The sequence below is a fragment of the Chelonoidis abingdonii genome, chromosome 4 (assembly GCF_003597395.2).
Source record: "Chelonoidis abingdonii isolate Lonesome George chromosome 4, CheloAbing_2.0, whole genome shotgun sequence".
Lineage (NCBI taxonomy): Eukaryota > Metazoa > Chordata > Testudines > Testudinidae > Chelonoidis > Chelonoidis abingdonii.
The window spans coordinates 124,810,890-124,823,348 of NC_133772.1; positions in this window are offsets into that span (position 1 = coordinate 124,810,890).

Genomic DNA, 12,459 nt, shown 5'->3' on the forward strand with positions numbered 1-12,459 from the left:
TCAGGTGTAAACTACTTGTATGATCTTGAACAAATCATAAACACCTTGTCTACATGGGAAAGCTTCCATCCCCCTCCCCAGTTCAGGTTTTTAAGATGAATTGCCTTGTGTCTAAACATACAAGTTCTATTTTTGAATTATCTGGCATCCTATCCTACATTAATGTGCTTTCGAAGTACAATAATCCTGTTCAGGAATGAGGGTGGGTTTTTTTTGAGGGGGGGGGTAAATAAGGTTTGTGTGGTTGCATCTGTATTTTGGATTAACTATTTTTCTTCTAGCAGTCATCCAGTGTTTTCCCCACACTGCATTGCTTCATACCTGGATCAGTCACATTAATATTGGTGGACCTTCCAAGGTGATCAACCAGGTTTTGCAGCATGATGGAGAAATACTACTTTCTGCCTGGTATTGGGGCAAAGAATAATCACATGGATCTCCTCAATGGCCTCTACAGTCTGGGAACCGCAGCTATGCAAATCCATAAATTATCTACTTTACAACTTGGCCCAGCAACAACCTCTTAATAACAATGCAGATGTCCATGACAGCAGCCTTGTCAGATGATCTACCAACATCAGAATGCCACTGGGGGTGCTGAACTTCCAGATGGCAAGGGGAACTCTCATGTTGTTGTTGTTCCACCACCACAGTTCCAGGGCGAGCTCTGCACAGATCTCAAGGAATGGTGCCTTCTGCCTCCTGACGTTCTGTTTCCACTGCTAATCATCCCCAATCTGCCTCACTATCCTGTCCCACCAGTCGGTGCTACTTGGCCAATCCCAGAAGCATTTCACTCAGTGAAGCGACTCCAGGAAAACGTTCTGTAGAAGTGACTGCTTGATTTCCTCCTCCTTCTCCTCTCTCTGTATCAGTGTGGCATTACTGTGCTTGTCTCCTAACCCATCCAAAGTCAACCAGCTGCATGACTACTAATCCATGTGGCGCATCCTGTTCATATTAATGGCTATCAGAATTGTGGCACCAAACTATGCTGGCTAAGAGCACTGGACTTGTGAAAACCAGATGAATTATGGGATACAAGTATAGGAATCATGGGATCAACCTAAAACTCCCAAGTCCTAGAATTCCAGTAGGTTCTGATAGGCATCACACAATGCACCTCCAAAAAAATTCCAGAATGAATAGAATGGTAGAACATGGTGCCATGAGCTATCTGCCCAGAATCCTGTGTTCATTTAAAAAAAAAATGCAAAGCTGGCTAGATGCAGTGATTTACAAGGTAAGCATATTAAGCTGGCATAAGCAACGTGGCGTGCATGCGTTCTTTCAGCACAGTTATTCTGCTTTCGTTACAGCAGAAACACATTCTGAAAACCATTCCTTTCTCCATACTGTACCTAAGTACCCCATCTGTAAAAGAGGCATATTAGTGTTTCGAGTCGCTCACCCCTTGTCTACTTAGACATTAAGCTCTGTCGGGCAGGAACTGTCGTGTGGCTTGCCTAGCACAGTGGGGCCCTGATCTTGGTTAGAGCATCCAGGTGTACTGTCATACAAATAAATGGGATTATGTCACAAGACATTATAATAAATTAAAATATTTTTCAAAGCAAATGTTGGAAGTCAAACATCACCCCAAATGTATGGTGGATGTGTTTACTGTTTCTGCAGTAAGTAATTGAAGGATTTTGGTGATGAATTAAAGTTTTAAAAGTATGGCTTTACTTTGAAAGGTGACACTGTAAAATGGCACTATTTTACTCCACCAATATGTTTAGTGAATTCATAGTCACTAGAGTCAATAAAATAAACCTATACTGTTTCCTACCGCTTTTAGTCTAGCAGAGCCCACACAGCTATGAGAGCTATATTAATTCTGTCCCTTTTCATGCATCAGCTATGGAATTGTTTACTAAATTCCAATGAGTTCTACCTGGATAAACTCATTGAATGCGTAGAGGTCACAGAGGCCATAATCTCAAAACATTGGGGTTGCACAAGTGTAATTGAGGGCCTCTTTGGTCCCCAGAAGCTGTATTACAGTTGATGTGTGAGAAGAAAAGAATAGAGGGATTGATCCTGCAATTTGCATCTCAAAGGTGGACTCCTGCACCAATGTAGAACCTCATTTATTTCAATTTTGCACAACTGGGGCAATTCTCTCTATCAGAGTTCAGATTGGGTTTGCGGGTCTGGCAGTTACGAGGCGGGGGGAAATCTTGTAAACTGAACAAATTTGTTATGGAGTCAGTAACAGGCAAATACGGAGCCCTAAGAGGCTGTTTTAACACAGCGACTTTTAAAGTAGACCCAGATGAGGAAAGATTCTGCTATAGTGATCAGGGGTATGGGAAGGGATTTGCTTTGACAGATTTGAGATAATATATGTTGCGGAATTTTAGAAATACTTGCCTCCCACTCCTCAGAATCTGTGTAGGTCTACAAGGGAGTGTGGAATTTCTGCTATGTACGTGTATATGTAAGATACATGGTACTGTACCTAAGATTATGCTTAAATATCAGAGACCGGGATTGTAAATTTTATATATAGCTGCTGCACAGAGGGGCAAGGCGAGGGAGGGGTGTTTTGAGTCCAGTCCACTCTTGCACACATCTAGAGCAGATGGCAAAAACTGGTCACTTCATCAAGATGAAAAAAACGCTATGTACATGTATGATTAATAGCATTTGTTAGGCCGTAAGCTGCTTAATTTTTAAAATTCCTTTATTTTAAGCCCATTGATGCATTGAGTTAAGGGGTCTGCTGGTCCGAGCAGTTGCTCATAAAAACCCAGAGCAGTGGGTAGTTAATGAGTAGCTGCTGTGCACGCTGGACCACTGCTGGCATTTCCTTGTGTCAAGATTAGGGGACAGGGAAGATGAATTTTTTTTTTTTTTTTTTTAAATATTCACTGCCTTTTTTCATAGCCTGTGCACCCAAAAATTTACCAACAGGGAGAAGACAGCAACAATAAATCTTTTAGCATCAGTCACTATTGCTGTGGTAATACATTAAAAGGGAGCAGGTAAACAACACTTCATTACACTCATTGTTTTAGTCAGTGAAAGACACACATATTACTGAGATAAATGGTGGTGTGGTTACAGTTCCTGGGTTGTTTGTATATCCATGTGCTATTTGAATTTGAACAAGCCACTAACCTCAATGCCTTTAATCTTATCCATCTAAAAAATTGAGTTACTTTTGTACCCATAACACCACTTGTGTAATATTTCACTTGTGTTGGCAACAAAGGCGGCTCTAGGCATTTTGCCGCCCCAAGCACAAAGCTGCGGGACCAGTGGACCCTCTGCAGGCAAGCTGCCGAAGGCAGCCTGCCTGCCGCCCTAGCAGTGACCAGCAGAGCACCCCCAGTGGCTTGCCGCCCCAAGCACGCGCTCGGCGTGCTGGGGCCTGGAGCCACCCCTGGTTGGCAAAACACTTTGAGATCATTAGATAGGCGGTGGTGTGGTGATAGTGCATGGGCAGTCTGGTCTCAGGAGGTGAGGGGATGGAGCATGCTCATTTCAGATGGAATCTTCAGAGAACTTTGCTGCCAAATTCCTACAAGTGTCTACTTACGATATGCAAACTGCAACTTCTCAGAGGTTTACAGTGTAGCCGGATTTGGATATTTTTTTCACAGGGCAGCAAATAACATCCCTGACACCCCGCTGACCTACCTGCCAAATTTCAAGTCCCTTCTCTAAAGCATGAAATTTTACAGAATTTTAAATGAAATGGTTGTAAGAATTATTTTAACATGGGCAAAACAATGTATTTTTCCCCAGTCTCATTCTCACAAATGGCTGCTTCATTTTAGCAGCCTGAGGCAGACACCCGAACAGTTTAAATTTTGGCAAAGTAATAAGCAACTGAAAATGGTATTATAATGAAATGTGTTGGGCATATAAATAAAATTTATTTAGTTTAGTGTCTTGATCATTCATCTTAACTTGGTCCAGCATAAAAATGGGTGCCAGTATTGTACATCCTTGAAAGTTTTTGCATGTACCTTCTCTGCTAGGGAAATTACCAGTTAGCAAGATCTGCTGGGTTGGCAGGCTGTCTTTGCATCAGTGGAATAACTCAAAGGGGATATAACAACCCAAGAATTGGGCCTTAAGAATCCAAGATGCTTTTATCAGCCTTGTCTCCAAATGACCTTAGCCAAAATGAATGACTTTTTTCAGCGAAAGGTTGAGTCCACCAGAAGAGGACTTTGCCTGGCAGCCAGCCAGTCAGTAGGTTAACATGACCTTGTGCTCCCAGTACAGCTGTATTGTGGAGGGGACAAATAGCTTCTCTTCAGCTAAATTCAGAGGTCGTAGGCGATACTATATTTTAAGAAAATAAGGACTCAGATCCTTCTGGCTTTTAATTGTGTCACCTTATTGATTTGTTGCGCATGGTGCTTTGCTAATTGTTGAATAGGCAAAAACATCCACACTCATTAAGAAGGTTTTACATGCAGTTTTTTCATCAACCATGCCAAATGATCAGTAATTGATTTGGTATTTCAGCATAAGCACCTCTCTTGTCCATCTTGCCAGTAACACCGCATGTTGTGTGTTGCTTGACTTCTTTCAGTGTTTTTGTGCAGAAGTTATTGTGCAAGCTGCTGCCATCTTTGCTTTCTGTGAACAACTTAAGTCTTGAATTCAGCAGTGCTTAGGTTGAATTATTCAGACAGTAGAAACTCAGAATTACAAACTGAACAGTCAACCACGCACTTCATTTGAAACCAGAAGTATGCAATCAGGCAGCAGCAGTGACCAAAACTAAATAAATACAGTTTTAAAGTACAGTACTGTTTAACTTTTGTTTTGTAGTTTACATTTAATTTTTTTTGCCAAGGTAAAGAATCTGTTTCTGTTTGTTTCATTTAAATTAAGAGGGTTAAAAGCAGCATTGTTCTTCTGCATAGTAAAATTTCAAAGCTGTATAAATTAATGTTCTGTTATAAACTTTTGAAGAACAACCATATTGCTTTGTTCAGAGTTACAAACATTTCAGAGTTACAAACAACCTCCATTTCCACAGTGTTCATATCTCTGAGGTTCTACTGTACAAATAATTCCACTGAAATGCTACTCAATATGATTGAGGTTTGCAGAAAGGAAGGATGTTTTCTTTGGCTCAAGCACTGGACTAGGATTTTGGAGTTCTGGGTTTAATGCTCACTTTGTTAGAGACGTCCTGAGTGACCTTGAGCAAGTCACTTAAGCTCTGCCTCAATTTCCTGCCTGTAAAATGAGCATGATACCTCCTCGCCTCCATCTTTTCCTTCTGTTTAGACTGTAAGCTCTTCAGGGTAGGGACTTTCTCCTGCTATGTGTATGAACAGCGCAACTGAGCCTTGATCTCAATTCTTAGGTGCTTTGGTAAAACACTCAATAACAGTAAGAAGAATCAGGCCTTTAATGAGTTGCTACAAGTCCATTCTGTTTTGTTTTTCTAAATGCTTGCCTCTTGGCTATCATTAGAAAAGGTATAACAGATGGGCTGTCAGGTGCATTTGTATTTTAATCTTCCTCTGAAGAGAAGATACAAGCCCTTGAAGTATTGTGTTAAGCAGATGACTGCAAATGAGGTGTGAACCCACTAATTGGAATATACACTTCACACTGTCCTTTGCATTTTTTTCCCCAGGAGGCATTGATTAAGTAAGGGCTTTTCTGGGATTTTAAACATTGGTATTTTTACTTGGCCTGCTAATGCTGTCACGTCTAGTTTGCTGCTGAAACAGTTCATGCTTTGATACTGGACAATGCGTGAATGTTTAAATTGCTTGAAATGTCTAATTGAATTATCCTCAAATTACAAACGCAAATAGGAAAGGCTGTCTCTAGCTCACAGGCTCATTCACTTGGACGTGTGTGCCATACTGCTGCTTTTCTTTTCACTCTAGTCGCTTCTGACTACGTTTGTGTTAAATGAAACCTTAAATACTGAAAGCATTTCTAGGGGGATGGGGGAGTGATGCTGAACTTCTACTATTTAAAGGGAAATGCACCCACAATTCCATTCAAAGTCTTATTACCAGGTACAAAACCTAGTTCATCATACTTCTATCAGGTAATGTGAAAGCAAACCAGCCAGCTCCTTTTTACAATTAGCCTTCCTTTCTCTAGACAGGTCACAGATAATATATTGTATATTCAGACATTCATAAATAACCCTTATCCAGTCCCACTAAAGGCGTGTAGGTTAAAGAAACTAACAGACCAGAAAGAAGGTGTGGCATGTGTCAGTCATAACAGGACTGGTATATTCTAGTACCACTATTCATACACAGCTGTAGAAGCTAAAAGTCTGACTCAGTTTCCATTTTAAATTGCTAATGGAGGGGGAAATGAATCCTAGATATGAGTATGACCCTGTTCCCCCTGCACACTGGCTGCACTGAAGGGAGTTCTGACTAGAAAATTTTGTCATGATAAAAATGTCAGTCGGGGTAACATTTCATGCGCCCACGGGGGGAGGGGGAAACCCTTAAAACCCCCCCTACTAAACTATATCCCCTAAGTCCTGAACCCACCGACCTGGATTCCACCATGTGAGGGTCATCCTGTCCCCATTACCCGGCCCGCCTACTCTAATCATGGCTATGTGTAACCCATTATATGAGCAACGTACCCTCACTGCTCCCCTACTGTATCTTGACCCCACCCACCGTACACCCCGCATTGGGGACATTAGACTGTATATATTATATGCTAACCAATAACCAAATACCAGCGTCCCCTATACTCTGCATGTTACCCCCGATGACTAATAACTGACGCATCAAACTTTGTGTATCATCTTTATTTAAATATTCTCTAATAAACATTTAAATTTGTATATTGGGAAAAGTCCTAGTATAAACAGTTATACCAACAAAATCCTTTTGCTGAGAGAGCTTATTTCAGCCAGAGAACTGGTATAAGCTTTACAGCCAAAGCATATTTTTTGCTGTCAGAAGCTGTCTACAGGAGGAGGTTTGCTGGCATAGCTATACCAGCAAACCTTTTTTAATGTAGACTAGGCCTAAGATGCATTTCCCTCCAGTGCCACACCTTTCACACACTGCCTCCCTGCCCCATCTTTGTGTGCTGCTGGCCCTCTCCCCCGTTACACACCTTTTGGCTCCCATGAGCCATAATTTAGCTCATCATGTAAGGAATTCCTGCTGCAGTTAAGTGGTATATGAATCAGTCAATAGTAAAAGGCTGAGGAGTAAATACTCCTGCACCTTCCCTCCTGAGACTGAGGCCATGTCTACAAGGGAACAGCCCTCCTGTGTACAATACTATAAAATCCCTCCTGGCCAGAGCAGCAGAGAATCCTGTGGCACCTTATAGACTAACAGACGTTTTGGAGCGTGAGCTTTCGTGGTTGAATACCCACTTCGTCAGACGCAGGCACACAGGTCAGACGCACAAAAGCTCACGCTCCAAAACGTCTGTTAGTCTATAAAGTGCCACAGGATTCTCTGCTGCTTTTACAAATCCAGACTAACACGGCTACCCCTCTGATACTTGAATCCTGGCCAGAGACACCAAAATCCTTTTACCTGTAAAGGGTTAAGAAGCTCAGGTAACCTGACTGACACCTGACCCAAAGGACCAATAAGGGGACAAGATACTTTAAAATCTGGTGGCGGGAGGCTTCGTTTGTGCTCTTTGTTTTGGGGTGGTTCGCTCTTGGACAAAGGGACAGACACAATCATGTCCCAAATCTTCTGAACGATCTCTCACATATTTCAAACTTGTAACTAACAGCCGAGCAGTGTGTTAGGTTAACTTTGTTTTCTCAACTTGTAAATGGTCCTTTGGCTAAAGAATACTCTGTTCGATGTCAACTTGAACCTAAGGCTAAGGTCTTCGGTGCTCCTATGATATCTGATATCTGTAAGTTATTTTCCCACACTGATTATCAGAGATTTAACATTTCTTTAAATAAAGCCTCTTTTAAGACTGAATTGATTTTCCCCCTTTTAAGACCAAGGGACTGGAGCTGGACCACTAGGAATTGGTGTGCGGAAAGAGGGATGATAATCTCTTGTGTAATCTCCAAGGTGTGATCGGTGTTCACCAGGAACTTGGTGAAGAAGTCTCTCAAGACTATCCAGGGAAGGGAGTTAGTATTTGGGAGTGGTGGCAGCAAAACCAGATCTAAGCTGGTAGTTAAGCTTAGAGGTGTTCATGCAGGTCCCCACATCTGTACCCTAAAGTTCAGGGTGGGAAAGGAAGCTTGACATGTTGACAAAAGGCAGCTTTCATCAATAAAACAGTGGGAATGTACATTGCTCAGAGTCATAGTCCTTCGTAGGACGAGATGATCAATGGTCCTGCACACTTGCATCACTGCAACTCCCATAGTGGAGTTTCCAATTCCAGACTGGTTGGTGACTGATCGGTAGCAGTCTGGAGTTGTCAGCTTCCACACTGCGATTGCCACTTGCTTCTCCACTGTGCAAAAACAGTTTAATTTACAGTGGTGGATGATCATCAACATAAATTAGGTTGACTTAACTTTGTGGTGTAGACATAGCCTGAGTGTGGTACCCGCACAGAGTTCTCAGCCTCCACGTAAAGACTTGTTCATTTTCATACGATGGCAGGGCAGTGTCACAAAACCAGACTGATGTGCTCTCATTCTTGCTAATGTAATGAGTCTGATTTGTAACACTAAAGAGAATCATTAATCTTTATTTCAACCGGTGCTGAGGTTCAGAATAGGAACCTGACATGGTGCTTTCTAAGGAGATGGGAGAGGTTTCTAAATCTGACAATGAATGTTATTCTTTAAATATGACACAGAATAAAAAGTTTAACACATAAATATAAAAAATCCTAAGTATTTATCTTGACAGTTAATTAGATTTGGGTCACCTTTAAGGGCAGCTATTGTATTGGTTTGGAATTAGATGGCCATTTTTGTTCTATAAAAATTATTAAAGGCATAATAGCCATAGAAAGGATATTAAGATGCCAGATATGATGCTTGTTAAATAAAAGACTAGATGTGTGTATGGGAGAAATATTTTTGGTGGTCAGAAGAACATTTAAACTAAGAATTCCAGCAATTTATTGATAATCCATAATTTTTTTTTTTTTTTTTTTTAAGATCATGTCCTCTGTCCTTTCCAAGTGTGACTACTTTAAAGCATCTGTCAGACACAAAGGAAGTTGTAGTTTAAAAAGTAATTGTAGTGGACATCTTCCATTAAAATGCTGGGGTCCTCAACAGAACTTGTCTCCAAATGAAACCACTGAAATGCACTTGATCATGATTATGCAGAGAGAACCAAAATCACATACTACACTGCAACACCATTCATTATAACGCTCTCTATTTCTCTCTCTCTCTCTCTCTCTCTGAACAACATTAAAACCCAGTAATCTGGGTACTCTATTGGTATCACTCAGAAAGCTAGTGACTGGCCAATAGGGACAGGCACACCACAAGTCTTTCTGGAGATGTTTTGATTTGCCATTTTCTTTATATTTGTAATGCTTTCAGTTATGCTCAGAAACTTTGTTTATACTTTGTTACAAGTATTGAGTCAAATTCTCCTCTGCAGTAATCTAAGCATATTTATACTATATATTGATTTGGCTCATTCTAGTCTACTAGTAATTTTATTAGAAGACTGAAATTTTCACTCCTTTGGTTAAATGATCATTTTTCTTGCACACTTGACCAAATCATTAAAAGTCTAGGCAATTGATCAAATGAGTGATAATTATGGATTGAATTTTTTTTTAGTAACCTAGGCAAACTAAAGGATAATGAATTTTTGAATTTTAAATTGACATAAGTTATGAATCTTTTTTGTAGTTTCGCTATAACTGTGGCTTACCTTTTTAGTGACTGTTCTCCGGAATCACCACCTGTTCATACCAGGGAGCTTCTCTTGGATACTATAGCATCAATGTTCCTTCTTCTCCTTCTCCTTCTCCTCCTTGGTTTGAGCACTGGCCTGCTAAACCCTGAGTTGAGCTCAATCCTTGAGGGGGGCCATCTGGGGCAAAAATCAGTACTTGGTCCTGCTAGTGAAGGCAGGGGGTTGGACTCAATGACCTTTTAGGGTCCCTTCCAGCTCTATGAGATAAGATTATGTCCATATTTTTTTTTATTCTACACAGACTGAGAGGTGCTGGCAATGTATCAGATCTTTTCTTTGCCTCTGGAAGCTGCAGTGGGGCTCTCCTGTAGTCACATCTTTATCCCCCTTGACTGCAAAGGCTTCTGACACGGATGTGAATCTTCTTCACAATATAGGCCACTTCCTTTCTCACCTGAGCGGAGGGGGAGGTGCCAGTCCTCTAATTTGCTTTCAGCTGAGTGCTTCACATTTCACAATCCTCAGGTTCTTATACCAGAAAAAGGATTTTTCTCCATATTATTGACACATTTAAATGTGTCAGCAGCAGGTAAGATACTAAGTATGGGAGTACCGTGTGCTGTCAAGGACAGTGTCTTAGTGAAAACTAGCAATGAAGATACTAGTTCACAAGGGGTTTCTATTTTATGCTCTTGTCAGTTGTTCAATTTGTTTTCCTTCTTTTTTTCTCCTCTGGTTTTCAGTCAAGCTTAACTCTGCATTTCCTGATTTCAGTTTGTCCAGTTTTCTCAAATCAGATTGTAACTTTAGCCCCTTCATCACCCTTGAATTTTAATTAAAAAAAAATCTGGGAAGGAGAAGAAATCAAGTGGATTGCAACAGCAAGCTAAAGAAAGCTAGAACAGCTCGATAAAGTGGGGGAAGTGGTGTAGGATGATCGGGCACAAGGCAAAATGGCAGGGAGAGAGAATTGGAGAGAGGAGGTACATGGGTCGAAGTGATGTGCAAGGAGAAACCAGAAAGGTGGGTGGCTAGGAAACTTGCATGATCAAAGAGGCAAGCCCTAATCAGACAGTTCATGCAGTTTTATGTCTAGAGTATTAATTTTTAATAGGTCTGGGGCAAAATCTCATCCCCACTGAAGTCAATGGGAATTTTGCCTTTAACGTCATGAGGGCTGAGATTTCACCTCCTCTCTACAAGTGGTTTAACATTCTTTAGATGATGTCCTGGCCCTATTGAAGTAAATGGCAAAACTCCCATTGACTTCAACACACACTCCTTTGTTTAGGATAGGCCTGTTTAACAACTTTTGTGAACGTGTGCTAATAACATCACAGAATCATACAAGTGGAAAGGACCTCAAGAGGTCATCTACTCCAGTCCCCAGCACTCATGGCAATACTATGTAATAACTAGATCATCCCTGACAGGTGTTTGTCTAAGTTGTTCTTAAAAAACCTCCAATGATGGAGGTTCCACATTTTCCCTAGGCAATTTGTTCCAGTGTTTATCTCCATAACAGGACATTTTTCCTAATGTCCAACCTAAACCTTGCTGTAGTTTAAGCTGATTGCTTCTTGTCCTATCCTCAGAGGTTAAGGAGAACAATTTTTCTCCCTCCTTGTAACAAGCTTTTATGTGCTTGAAGACTGTTTCATGTCTCCCTCAGTCTTCCTTTCTCCTGAGTAAGCAAATGCAATTTTTTCAATCTTTTCTGGTAGGTCACGTTTTCTAGACCTTTGTCATTTTTGTTTCTCTTCTCTGGACTTTCTCCAATTTGTCACAGCTTTCCTGAAATGTGGACACAGTGCTCCAGTTGAGGCCTAAGCAGTGCAGAATAGAGTGGAACAACTGTTTGTGTCTTGCTTACAACACTCCTGCTAATACATCCTACAATGATATTTGCTTTTTTTATTTTTCCTCAAGTGTTGCACTGTTGACTCATGTTTAGCTTGTGATGCACTATAACCCTCCCTTTCTGCAGTACTCCTTCCTAGGCAGTCATTTCCCATTTTGTATGTGTGCCACAGGCACTCATCAGCAGCCTGGCGGATCAACTTCTCCCCCAGCATCTCCCATTTGCTCGTGATCAGCTGTTCAGTGGCGTGCAGGAGGTGCTGGGGGGGAGGTGGAGGAGCATGGGCAGAAAGAGGCAGGGGAAGGGCGCAGGAGAAGTGGGGTGAGGGCGAGGGCTAGGGGGAAAGGGTGGAGTGAGGGTCGAGCCCTCCTGGGAACTCAAAGTCAGCGCCTCTGCATGCAGTTGATTGTTTCTTCCTAAATGGAGTACTTTGCATTTGTCCTTATTGAATGTCATCCTATTTATTTCAGATTCTTGCAGTACCCTGCTCGATATGCCCTTCCAGCTTGACTGTAAACCACTGATGACTACTCTCTTGGAACACTTTTCCAACCAGTTATGCCCCCAGCTTATAGTAGCTATATCTAGGACAGTTGTATTTCCCTAGTTTGTTTATGAGAAGGTCATGCAAGGCAGAATCAAAAGACTTACTAAAGTTGAGCTTATCATAGCTTTCCTACTCAGATTTGAACCTTAGCGTTCATAAACTGAGAAGCTAGCATGAACCCCTCTAAGCTTAATTACCAGCTTAGATCTGATAGCCTGCCACCAACCAGGAATTCCAGTGCCTGGTACACT